The sequence below is a fragment of the Lipophrys pholis genome, assembly GCF_963383615.2.
Source record: "Lipophrys pholis genome assembly, chromosome: 9".
In the NCBI taxonomy this organism is placed as follows: Eukaryota; Metazoa; Chordata; class Actinopteri; order Blenniiformes; family Blenniidae; genus Lipophrys; species Lipophrys pholis.
In genome coordinates, this window is record NC_137639.1 from 20,906,136 (window position 1) to 20,920,370 (window position 14,235).

A 14,235-nucleotide genomic window follows, 5' to 3' on the forward strand; every position below is an offset into this window, starting at 1 on the left:
TCAAAATGACTCTGTGTGGACGCCAGCTTCACTCTAATTCAGGTCCCAGCCACTGGCCGGCCGGCACCAGCCTCCATTAAGGCGAGGGGGAGTACGTGTTAGAGAGGGAGAGTGTGTGTGTTTGCTTGTAACATGGTGGCAATCTGCCAATTCAGACCGATGCACAAATCTGACAAATGAAGGGACATTTCTGAATAACTGGTTGTCGGACTGTTGTGAGAGTACGCAGTAAATCCAGCGGGAAGACTGTGGGTTTGATTATTTCCTCTACAGTAAAAACCCACACCGCTGATTAGAGACACGGCGCGCTGAGAGGTTGATAAGTGATTTAAAATACACCTGTCAAAAATCACATTTAAGACAGTAAATTGCACAACTTAAAAGAAACCGTTGCTGAGTTTTTTTTTGTGCCAAAACACCTCACAGAGTCTCCTCAGGAAGATAAAATAATATGTACCTGGCTCTTAAGAGGAGCACTACACAAGGATCATTTTTCAAAAATAACAGCCTGACTAGCTTTCATCCCTTACTTTTGAAAGCCCTCTTGTTTTCTGAGATTGCCTCTCCTTCCTCTGTTCCTCCTCCCCTCCCTCCCCATCCCCTCTCTGTCATGTTTTAGTTTTCATATGTTGGTTTTGTTCTTCCTCATTTTCCCCTTGTGTAAAAAATGAAAGGCTGAAAATAGGATGAGTGAGGGGAAAAAAGGCGGGAGGCAAAAGCAGCGACTGTACACGGGTGAAATCACTGTCTGCAGTGCTGAGACCGCTCTCTCTCTCTCTCTCTCTCTCTCTCTCTCTCTCTCTCTCTCTCTCTCTCTCTCTCTCTCTCTCTCTCTCTCTCTCTCTCTCTCTCTCTTTCTCTTTCTCTCGCTCTCCCTCTCTCTCTCTCTCTCTGCACTGACAGTTTACGGACTACAATACAGTCCCAAACCCCATCCATATACATCATACTCTGCAAAGCAAATGTTGTCCATAGACAATGCAAAATGGTCCCCTCGCCCATTGTTGAATTACTGTATACCAATGTGACATTCTTGCAGCATGACAAGGGGAACAGCATTGATCAGCCACAGGCAGCTGCATAAAAAAAAAAAAGCCTTTAAATCGCATTCGGACCTACAAGTTATTTGAAAAGCTAAAACCCAGTCTGTGCATGTTTTTTGAATTAGTTATCAACCATGCACATTGTAGTGTGACAGGCGAGGGAAAGCAAGGATAACTGTCTGTCTTTTCCTATCTATTTTTCCATGCTTCTTGACATCCTTTCAGCAATCCTTTTTCACACGTTAAACGCACAAAGAGAATGGAAGTGAGAGGCGTATGAAGTGGACTGGATTTCCTTTTTGTTTTGTGGGGTTGTTTTTTTTTTTTTTTCCCCTCCCCATCCCTTTTCTCCTCCTCACAGAGTTTATTTCCATGGTGGACGCGGCGTGAGCAGCGGGCAGTCATGGCTCAGCCGACATGATTGTATGTTTAGGCCTAATCCAAACCTCTTCCTCCACACTGTTGTGGTTATGATGGAGATGAAGAGAGTGAAACTTATTGAGAGAGAGAGCGAGAGAGCGAGAGACATAGAGGGACAGGGAGGGAGGAGTGTGAAGTGGTATTGTTGAGACGTCCTGGCAAGTCCGGATGCATTGGTTCCGTATAACATTCCTATTCCACTCCAACAGACGGATGCTGCCATTCTGTGAGAACGCAATCCTGATTTCTCGCTTGAGACCCAATATCTGCACCATACAAATAGGGGGATATGGAGGGAATGTGATACAGGCCAGGAATATGGCTCTTTCTTCTTATCCTGCTCAACCATATTGATGTTTTTGAGCCTTTCATTGCTCAGCCAAAATGAAGTCTTTCAGGGCCGCAGCTATTGACAGATTAAGAAAACATATCCTATTTTGTAGAACATGACAGAAGCTCCCTTGTTATCTGAATAATATGAGCTGTGCTGAGGTGGCACCCAGACACTGTTAGTGAAACATTGTGTGGTTTAACTCACAGGTGAAATTACAGCCAGCTCTGGATACAAAAAACTTGAACTAAAGCTAGTTTTTTCTTTCTTTTTTTTTTTTTAAAAGGACAGCTTAGAGATAACTTTCATTTTTATCCGTTCATGTTTTTATTTTCTTATTTTTTTTACTAAAGGAAGAAAGCTGCTTATAGGCCATTATTCTGTTGATTGGGTTAAAAAAAATCTTCTCATAATAATGCTTCAAATCTAAAAACCTCCCAACGATCATTTGGCCCACAGAAAAAGCCAAAAATGTTGAGCTATACATGGCAAGGCAGCCAAACCCTTCACACAACAGAGGAACTGACGAGCTGAAAATCACTGAGGCCAAATCACACAAAATTGATCACATCCCACAAAATGGCTGCAGTGACTAAAATTGGTGTGAGCTTGCTTGGGACAGGAATATCAAACAAAAATCACAGGCATGTGCTCTCTGGCAGCTCCATGATCGTCCTTTGTGCAAAGAAAAATGATTTTGGAACAAGCTGTAAAGGTTTTATTCTGACATTAATTGTGATTGAAACATTCATGCTGAAGTGGATGGGCAGCAGCCTCATGAAAACAGAGGGCCATTCAAGGGGGGGCGGGGGGGGGCCAAAAAAAAAAAAAGGAGGTGTGGGTGGGTTGAAAAAGACAACAACAGTGGGCAGAAAGAGGAGATGAAGAGGAGAAAATAAGGTGTGTAGCAGTCATCTGGAGTGTGTAAAAGGGTTATGCTGAGAGGTGGTATGTTCAGATGCGATAGACAGAAAAAAGGAGGGAGGAGGCAAGTAACAGAGAGGTACAGGGAGAACAATTGAAAAAAAAAAGGCTGTTAGAGGGGAGAAGAGATTTAGGATTAAGGAATGAGTGTGGGGTAAAAGGAGGAGGATTAGGGGTTTGGGTGAGAACTGGACAAAGTGAGAGGCGGGTGGGATGGAGGAGCAGAAGTCTGGAGAATGAGAGACACAGAGAGAGGAAACGGCACGGGGCTTTTGACGGAGAGCGCGGGGATAAAAAGATGTATTTTTCCTGCTTCCTCTGTTGTCCTCCCTCTCCTCTGGGCAACTTCCCGCTGCTCTCCCCCTCTCTGCTGCCTTCCTCCTCTGTCTGACACAGTGGGAAGATAGGTAGGAAACCTAATCGAGCCAGACACACCAGCTGCTCTCTGCTGACACTCACAGGCAGAGGCTGGGCACTGCAAATCCTGCTGACCAGCCCAGCAGAGTCCCCCACCCCACCCCCATCCCACCCACTCTTACCTCCCTCCTCCTCCTCCTCCTCCTCCTCCTCCCCTTTTCACCTATCGGCCAGAGTGGCCATCAATCCGGCACAATAGCCTGGAGGAGGCTGACGGAGATGGGATGAGAGGGAAGGGGATGTGGTCCTACGATGCTCAATGGGTAACATATGCCACTAACGCTGCCGAGAATTAGAAGTTTGATTCTTGCTGGGGAGGCAGAAATGGAATGGTGAGATGGGTGTGCCTCCAGCCTGAAACCTGCAATGTGGAAAACCGGGCTAAAATCTGGCAACACCGACTATTTTATAAATAAGCAGGAATAAATTATCATTGCGGATTCATGCATAAACACCACAGTGCTGCAAGTCACCTCTGGCTATATCTCTGCTTATTTCTAGTAACAGGCAAATGGAGCTTAAATGTGTTTTCAAGAAGTCTGGTTTCAGTCTGAGTGTGAGCCGCTGCCTTGCATCACTTGCCTTCCTTTTATACCTGCTCTTTTGTCAGTTTCAGCCTGAACGTATTTTAGAATATATATATAAGCACAGCCAAAGAAAAAAACTGGCAAGTCCTTGTGTGCTACATCCTCACCCGTATTTAAAAATTAGATTTACATTCTGTTTCACCTTTTAAAAAGCATTACTGTTAGCCCATCCAGAGGGGAGTGATCATATCGGGTAAGTTTTGTCATTTTCTTCTAAATTCAAGAAGGCAAATTAAAGGCAAATTGACGGATATTTTAGATTATTAGAAAATATGGTTGATATTAAAATGATCGATATTTATGTCACATTTCTTGTACTGGCATGTTCACCAGAGTAAAAATTTTAAAATGTGGGGGAGGAACTGCCCTTGAACATCAGACAACTACTGCGAGCGACAGTTTATATGATCAAACAAACTCTAATCAGTCGTAGTATTGTAGCACAGCAGTGATTAATAATGGATGAGCAACCTTTACGGGGAACTAAAGCCCATCTAAACTATTGTTTTTATAAAAATGGTTCAGTTGTACAACCCTTTGCAAGAGACTTTATTGAATAACTGGTCTGTAATGACTTCTCTTTATATTGATTTCAATGTCCTTCATTGACGCCTCACGACTAAAATATTTGATTCACACATATTTTAGTGAGACACATATAAAGGGTTAAAGGTGAGTTGCTATCGGGTTGAATAACTGAGACAAAAGAGTCTGGTATTTGATGTATTTAGACAAAATTAGGTTCATACAAATCATTAATTGGAATCAGAAATAAATATAAAAACTACTGTGATGTGGAGGAGTTGAAGAAAACCACCTGACAACATCGTCACATCATCACACAAACCTACACTGCACTAACATTTCACATTGGACTGTTATATGATATTTATAAACTACATCTCTAGCTTTAGGTTTTGCATTTCTTTAATTTGTTGACTTCTGAAAAAAATTTTCATTTCCTTGTAGGAACTTGCCAAAAACATATATTTTTTTAAAGTTGAAGGAAATCTCTACTACTGCAATCTGCTGTGGGGTGACGTTCATATAGGAATTTTGTTTTGACGGTTTGTTGCTTTGCATCAAATTTAGAGGAGCAAATGATGGTTGTTATTGTACTGAGGCTGTGAATTTATAGATCAGTGAATTCAATTCTGGTATATTTGCTCAGAATTAACATGAGCTGCAATTAAAATTTGTGTTAATTTCTAGTTTTCTTTACATTGCTGCACATTTTTCCATTTCGCCACAAAAATTGATCACTTTATCTTCACTACTTCACTTTTTGGTTCAAGTGAGACCCTTAAAGAATTTAAAACTTGAACAGAAGCTTCCTAACATGATTCTTGGATATATGTGGTCACTGTGAAGGCACAATTTCAGTGTGGATGGTTTATAAGGTCCAACGTGGTGGAAACAAAAAGTTATCAGTCCGGTTGTGGTGAGACGCCAGCATGGAACCGTGTGCCGGGTTCAAAGCTGTGACGATTGCATCGAAGCTGGGCTACATCCTGCAGGTAAAACGGATGACGGTCGCTGTGTGTGCAGGGAGAGTCTACCTCCCTGGTCATTGTGTGGGGGGAGATAGCCATTACAGACTGACCGTTACGGTGACAAGCAGTGACACAGTGAGGCTATACTCCAGGGAATTAGATGTGGACAGACGACGAGGTGTGCAAAGGTTGTGTGGACATTGTATACGTGCTGCATTGTTCTTTTTTTTTTTTTTACTCTATACATAAAGTAGTTAGGTGTGTACATTCATGATTGTGATTCTGCGTTGCTGTAGCCTGTGTGTGTGTGTGTGTGTGTGTGTGTGTGTGTGTGTGTGTGTGTGTGTGTGTGTGTGTGTGTGTGTGTGTGTGTGTGTGTGTGTGTGTGTGTGTGTGTGTGTGTGTGTGTGTGTGTGTCCAGGCTAGATAGCCTATATTTGCTAATCTGGAGGGGGTAGCTGGAGGAAGGGGGTAGGGTCAGAAGCCAGGGTCAGGTGTTAATTCACTGCTTCAAAGCAGAGCCAAGCACAAAAACCTGAGGAGACCGCAACAGAATAGATCGACAAACACCACAAGGATATATTCAAGGTCCACTGTGGTAACCATGCGCTTCTGTTTCTCCCTCCCACCAATTTCCTCTTTAGATTCCCCTCCGCTCTCACTTTTCTCCGCTCTGTCCCAAATTTCACCTCCTCTTATTCCATCTTTTCCCCCATTTTCCTGTGCTGGTCCAGTATAAACTGCCTCCTCCCCCAGCTGTTATACCCCCAAAGGTCAGCCAGTCTGCAGGGTCATCAGTCTGGGATGAAGCTGACCTCTGACCCTGAGCCCTTGATGTATTCCAACCACAAACCCGCAGACACACTCACGTAATGGACATGTGTGGCCTCACAAGAGGCCTGTTTCATTGTGGTCATCTTTGATCAATTTATCACTTCTCCTTTGTCACTTATTGAAGTTCTGTCTGTGCCGGCCAAGCCTCAGTCTGTGCATCTGCTGTCCTGGCTGAGTGGTCAGGTTAAGAGAGACAACGCAATCGACAATGTGATCTTTTCAGATGATTAATCCGGCCACCATTTATCAGCTAATCGATGTACCGATGATTGTGAATTGTCCATTGATTATATTCAATAACCACGACTGATACATGACTATGTGCAAGGAGGGGAGAAAAAAAAATCACACTGTTTGATAGACAGACTGACAACAGCCAGCACACAGAAAGCAGCAATAATCAAATCCAATGTTTTTGCTTTTGCTCGAACAATTTCTTCTATTGTCATTAGACATTTGTGAAAATGTCTAATTTGATTATAATGTTCTATAATTTTTTCAGTGCTTTATAATATTTTCATTTGATCTGATTCAATTAATTGAATTCAATTCAATATTTTCACATTATAAACTTCTATATCACTTATTTTTTTCTTTTCTTACAAAGACATTATAAACTAACCAAGGTGACGGTTCTTGCAGGATGACCATATGCAGAAGACTTTTGGGAGCATTTAGAGGTGAAGGTTTCGCTCCTCAGACAGATCCGGGATTATATATTCTGTATACCGGTCACTGCTGGTCCCTCACAAAACGAGGCGTCGTGCAACTGCAATCTTTCCGTCTTAAGTGAGGAACTGGCCAGACGACCTTTGACCAGCGGGGTCATTAGCGCATTGTGCGCCAGGACGCGCAGAGCCGCTGCGCCATTTGGGAGGAGAGCCGTGCGCAGGAAAATGGATTAATTTGGTACGGCCTGCGGTGCTTGATACCGACTGAGGTGGCCAGTGACAAAAACGTATCCTATAGAGGAAAAAAAGCTACATCAAAGCCTGCAGGAGCGATCTCTCTTCATAAGAGCCAAACTGAGCCAATAAAGCGGTTATGAAATGAGCTCTGGGAGAGGCGACATGCCCCTTAACATAAACCATAAAATTGAGTGTATCGGCAGTGTGTTCTGTTTCAAGTTGATAAGGTGCAGGACAGGGTGTCCAAACAGTCCATCTGCAGACTTACACCTCTCTCTAGTAAAAGGATTAAAAAAAACAAAAACACCGAAAATAAACCCCCCTGTAAAATATGAATAATCATATAGATTGAACACAGCTCTCTTAAAAAAAAAATCCCATGTGGAATTACAGGAATAACATTTTATATGCAATGTTATATTTTATATACGTTTATCTTCCCTGAGCATGCCGCTGTGGCTTCTTTATTTTATTCTAAACGTGTGATTTAACTCCTCGATTATTTAGTTTAACTTCATCAGACGGAAAGTTGTTATTGTTGTTGATGCAAATGTATCTCCGGATAAGTAATCAATACTGTTGGCTAACTTTGGATCAGTTCAGAAATAGTGTGTTCCTACCCTGCACTCGTCAGATATTTATCTAATATTCATGCGCAGGTGTGAGTTTCTGCTTTAAACTGTGTGTTTGCGTTCAGGTCAAAATGATCGATAATTTCTAACAAGACACCTTAAAAATTGGAATATACAGAAAATACCAACTACAAAAAAAACAAAAAAAAACCTTCTTACATAAATGGAAATTCAGGGTGAATATGGGCCTTGTGATTGAATGTCAGTATTACAATTAAGAAATATTACTGAACGTCGCAACAAATATCTTCAAACAACTTATTATGTTTATTCGGATCGAATTTCTTTAACAGCTCTAAATTGCAGACAACCGATGACACATTTAACTTCCCATCGAGAGTGAAACAAAACAAGAATAAATATGAAGTCGTGGATTATATTTGAATAATATGCATACGGCCTTCACAAGCGCACTGTACCGCTAAAATCAAACAACATATCAAAAACGTTTTTCTAAATAACACAAATAACGTCATCTGAAACATTTGCTATGCAAACAAGATCAACATTAATATTTACATATTGTCCATGGAAACGTCAACAGGCGTCGCATTCTTAAAGGAAGGAAAGGGCGAATCAAGCTGACTTTTTAAACTATGTCATGATCAATTTGAAACTCTACAAAACGGTTTTGAGAGGCGAACCGGAGGTTTTATTTTTATTTTACTTTTATGCAAAGCAACAGTGTTTAAAGTTTCCATCACGCAGGTAGCACACGTCTCCATCAAAGCGCGTTTTGATTCTCTGTTCAGGTTAATATGATCTCCATCTGGGCTTTGAGCCATTAACAAATAACGTAATAAATATGTTTACAATTACATTACTCATGCAAAAATATCTGGAATCACCTTCACAATCACAATCAGACTTTCTGAGCGATTAAGACTTTAATGCTTGTAAGAAAATCAAAAGAAGGTTGCAAGTAGGAATATAGATTATTTAGATTATTCAAATTGTTGGTTTGTGACTCGAGCTGAAGGAAAATCAAATGAATTACTTTCTGGTGCCAATGTGTAGGATAAAACACTTATGACACGTAAACAAACATAGAGCCTGTACATGTGATTTTACTATTGCTGTAATTTAACAGAACTCAGTAGTTAAAGGCTCTCACTGAATAGAATGGAAAGCAGAGTGTGATTGCTTTTGCATGCAACTATACACAGACTGTATGTGAGAGATTGAAGATCTGAGTTCATAAAAAATGTAAACTGGGAGGATATTAATGATTTAAATAAAGGATGTATAAAATAAATGTGTTGCTCCTTCTATTTCTTTCTTTCTGTAAGCTGCCGTCTGAAGCCCGCAGAACTAAAGTGTGCACACGTCTCCTGGGATTTAAAGTAATCTGTCCACTACAGATACCACCTTATTCCCTCGTCTTTTATTTAATTTAATTAGGATGTTAAAACTTCTCACGGCCAGGTATGTTTTGTTTAATAAATGCCCCTGAATTAATCTACATTACCACCCAGTCAAACAGTACTACCGCCACGTGCAGTCTATTGAAAATAACCTTTCTGCAAACTTGAACAGACTCACCTCTAAAGTCTGCAAATAACCAACAGTTCCTCTAAATGAATAACAATTTATCTAAGAAATTAAACGATTAACTAAGTGATGCTCAGGCTTTAAAACTGCGAATGAAACAAAGAATGTTCAGTGTGTGATTGGCTGCTTCTCTGGACACACTAAACACTTGGTCGCTAAATAAAATCTCTGAGTGAGAAGCATGTGATTTTAATGAGGAATGAGGATCATTGGTGTGTTTTCAAACATATGTGACGAAATGAAGCCACAGCAGCACCGAGGGAAATTAGCACTGGCATCAGAGATGCGTATCAGTTTGGAATTGTGTGCAGATTAAATGATGCTCCTCTAATAATTGCAGGTGTTTTCGAGGTGTTTAGGTCGCATGTTGGCGGTGGTTTGCGAGATAGGATGCATGTTAGAATGCATGCGGCACACAGTGCAGCGAGCGCTGCCTGCAGCAGAGCAGTGTGTCGGGCTGAGCGCTGACATCCAGCGGACCGTGCGCCGCAGCGCAGCGGCCAGAGAGACGCACAGCAGCGGCTCGCTGAATGGACGGATGGCTGCATGGCTGCTCTCATCCTCTCCTCTCTCCTCTGCCCGTGCGAGCTCTCCTGCTCGGCCTTTTAAAGCCCCCAGATCCCCTCCTTTTAATTGATTTTTTCATAATTAACCCAGTCTGTCCATCGATTTCCCTTCGGCGGCGTATCAGCCCCTCGGCATCCCGAGGTGTTATTGTGAAACATCGGTATACCGACGAGCAAATATCGACCACATTGATCAAGGAGCCCACAGTGCGCGTGAATCGGGCTGTAAACGGCTCCGTTACAGGCTGCGTTACGCACGGATTAAGACACAGGTTGCCCATTAATACGCAGGCCTGAAGATGCGCGCAGCAGTTTTTTCTGTTTTTTTTTTTTTAAAGATTCAGTCGTGGCCTTTCACGAAACAAACACGAAGGGTATACAACCCGGAGAGGAAATCAGTAGAACAATACTCTAAAGCGCCACGAATCATTGCAGCTCCCTCTGTTTCATCGTCACCTCCTCACACATGTGCATGAATTCAGACGTGATAAATAAAAACATTGCAACCACCCGGAGACAACATTCCCCCCACACCCTGGAAAAGGCACTAACATGCATGAGACACGCAGGTTATAATGAAAACGTGACAAGTGTAAAAACCGAAGCGTGGCTTCCCTGCAGGCTCTGCGTAACACAACATATTCCAAATCAAATATTCCCGCGATGATACAACATGCAGAGCAGCCAACAAGACACGACGCTATTCGTCCACAGAGCAAAGGAGCAAGGGAGGAAAGGAGAGAGAGAGGAGAGAGAGCGAGAGAGAGGAGAGAGGAGAGAGGGAGAGAGTCAGAACACGAGGGTTGCCCCCGTGAATTAATTTCTTTCTAATCAATAAAAAAGAAAAAGCCCAACCCCACACAAAAAAATCATTAGGACCGATATTTCTTAGCCCCTCTCTCCTCTCTCGCTGCGCTTTTCCCCAGGACGCTGCCGAGAGGAAAAGTCGGGCTCCCCTGCAAGTGGACTACAAGCTTTAACCCCCTTTTTCTTTTTTTTGCAATGATACGAGCAGAAATATTGTGACTTGAGAAGGTGAAAAAAGGGGGGAGTGTGTAGCGCAGCTGAGCAGAGGATATAGGTGAAAAGACACATGGAGGACAAGAAGTTAAGTCCCTGCAACCCGCCCCTACAATCATTTGCTTTTTTCTTTCTTTCTTTCTTATGGCTGTGAAAATTTACCAGTGCTTCCATCGGTGAACGTCTCCATCCCCGCCATGCGAGCAGCCTGTCTGGACAAGAGAAGGGATGGAGAGCAGAAAGATGGGGGAGAGGGTACGGGGGAGGCAGAGGTACGTGGAAGGGGGGCCAGTGTGCCGTGTGGGGCGGTTGATCTGGGTTGGGGGCTCGGCATTAAACCGAGGGGTGGCTGGAGGGGGGGAGGGAGGGGGTTAGAGGTGAGAAAGGGTGGGGTGTTTGGGGGTGTGCGAATGGTAACACCCTAACCTTTCATGTCTCTCTCTCTCTCTCTCTGTCCCTCGATGTCCCTCTCTCTTTCTCTCTCTCTCTTTCTCCATCTCTCACCCACGACGTGTGTCTCTCAACCGTTTCCATGGCGACCCTGTGGCTGTGGTGCTGCTGCTGAGGAGGAAAAAGGCGCGTGCATGAGACACAGAAGATGAGAGTGCACCCATGAGGGTCTGGTCACGTCTGAAAAGGTAATCAGCAGTCAAAAGCAGCCAGGCAATTATTTATTACCGTGCAAACCTGCAGCCCTGTTCTCTGAAACATAATAGTTTTGGGCACTTTAATGTTGACTTTGTTAATTTACTGCGCGTACAAAGGGCCTGGTGTGATCCAACACACAAAGAGAGCTGTCTGCATAATGATCTCATTAGGTATGCACGAATAAGCTGCAAAGTTTTCCCAGTTATATAAATGAGTTTTCCAACTTCTTTAGCGTAGCAGAGTTGCATGCGACCTTACAACTTGAGTCGATTTTCACCAAGAGCTCTGCTGCTTTGAATATGAGGCCTTCTTAAATTGGCCATGCATCTATATGCTGCCACCTGCAGGCAGCTGGACAACACGCGCCTTTCTGCTCAGCAGGAGGAGGAAAAGCTGCAGTTTCCTCACGGATCGTGACACACTGAACGTGACTTAAGGTTCGGTGTGGTTCATCAAATCAAGTGGCCTCACAAAATCAAAAAAATCCCTTTATAATACAATTCATGCAGTTGAAAAATGTAACCTACTCTCGTCATGCAGGGAATAAAATGTCAACAATAATGTTAATAAAAAAGATTCAGGATTATAAATGAAGCAACAGACAAGATTATTCCCAGAACTATGCACAAATAGAACATTTAAATGCATATATATTGTTTGGAATCCGCAGCACCAGACCACCGAGGTGCAGAGGAGAACCAAGCAAGAAGAAGGCTTTTGAGAAGATCACTTAATCTAATTTTCTCTCCTCAATAAAAGCGACACAATTCTCCCCCATCAGAGGGACGTAGGATATGCTGCGGGGTATACATACAATAACAGCAGCCCCAGCGGGCCCGCAGACGGCTATAGTGTCTATCAGCTTTAGATGACACGTTTCGATAGGAGGCTGATTTAGGCCTGAGCTACCGCAAGATGACTTCAGTCTCCATCCAATCAAGGAGGTGTGAGGAACACCTGCGGACAGTGGAATAAAGTCTCCAGGAGGATGATGACCAGTCCCCTGCCACACAGCCCGGCATTACATTAGCTTCTGTACACCAATACAATTTGCACCGTGGAACACAGAACCATCTCTGATGTCTCTATGAAGTGGTTTAGGCAATAAACTGAACATTCACTTCACCAAATGTTCACCGTGTGATGGGAATAGAAAAAAAAAAAAGAGTTGGGCAGTGTTATATATTTTACTTCAAGTTATTTGCTCCGGTTGGTAATAGAACGTGAAAACACATGTTGAAACTGATCGATTCGTTAAAAAAGACAATGGAGTTTCATTATTTGCAACACCAGCTTCATCATTGCTTCTCTTCTTGTCAACGGCTTCTGCTTGTGGCTGAATTTCTTGGTGGAAAGCATCGCAGGACAGCCACTCGGTCACCATGACAACGGGATCTTTGACCCCCATCGGCGCAAACCCCATCTTAACCTGGATGTAGATGTGTGGAGCAGCGAGGGAGCCCATTGGCTGAAAGCTGCCGCTGTGCCGACGCTGCAGGGGAGGGGGGGGATGTTAGCGGTGGTGATGGGATGTGGTGGAGGGTCAGCAGCTGCCGATACTGGCCGGTACCATGTTGGGATGTGGAGGTTTGATAAGGCGGTCAAGTTTTGTTAAGACTCAAAACTATAATTCAACACTATCGCTCTGTTATCAGAAGATCCTTAAAAAGTGGGAGTAATTCATAAGACACATTGTTTTATAAATATATGTCATTAAATAGACAAATATAAGTGTTTATATGTTTGTTTTGGAAATATGAGATTAGAACCAGGAGTGAATCGTCATGCCTTAACCAAACTCTGGAAACTGAGAAACAAAAAAAAATATGGACATGATAAAGCTTCTCTGCTGGTTCAGGAACACTCCTGACCACAAAACCAACAAAGTTTACATTTTACTTTTTCCAATGTAAAATATAAAATGAACACATTGGGTTAGATCAGTGGATTTGGGGCTGCAGGGTGGCCTCCCAGAACTGTAAAAATAAAAACAAATAAAAAATGCAATTGAGGGTAATTAATGTCTTTAAACTTCCCATTGGTGTGAATAGGAGTGTGGATGTTTATTCTATCAGCTGGATCAGCCCCCCCCCACACACACACCTGAATTAGATGAATCAGTATATAAGAAAGTTGGCTTTAAAATGCTGGTATTTGAAGAGCAACTTGCTCCTGGAGTTTTAATCTGTAATTGTGGCGAAAATCTTTACTAAATACTATCAAGGGAACGTGTATTGATAAAAATGTACAAACTGAAAATTCACACATTTTCAATTTTGGAAATTGTTTTCTTTAAGCACGTCTCACTTGGAAATTCTAGAGTTTTTCTTTTCTGCAGAGATATGTCTTGAGAAAGTGTTCTCTGTAAAGATGGCGATTCAGTCTCAACAACCTTAGCCTTAAATTCTTTATGGTTTGTAAACGGATAAAGAAGAGCTTGTGACGGAGACACTCGAGCGAAGACTTCTGAGAGCGAGGGCGGAAATAATAGCAGGGTGTGTTGACGACACCCTGCCTTCATCCTGTCCTTGGATATTTGTGAGCATAATGTTCCTGAGCGCTCCAGATATGCGCCCCAATTTCACTGACAAACAAATGTCTCATCGTGGCAGGGCCATCCAAGAGGGAGTCATTGTTCAGAGGGAGGAGGAACACGACAGCATCCTTTGAGTTGGACCTCTGTAGTTTTGCAGACTTCTCAGACACTGTGCCTGGGTCTCCCTCTGGGTACCACGTCGCTGGTCTTGCTTCAAGGCTGGGTGTGGTGAGAACTGGGCTTTCAAAAAAAAAAAAAAAAAAAAAGAAATCTTACTTTTCCCCAAGGCAGGCCTGGGGCAGTTTGGCTGGCCATCAAACAAGGC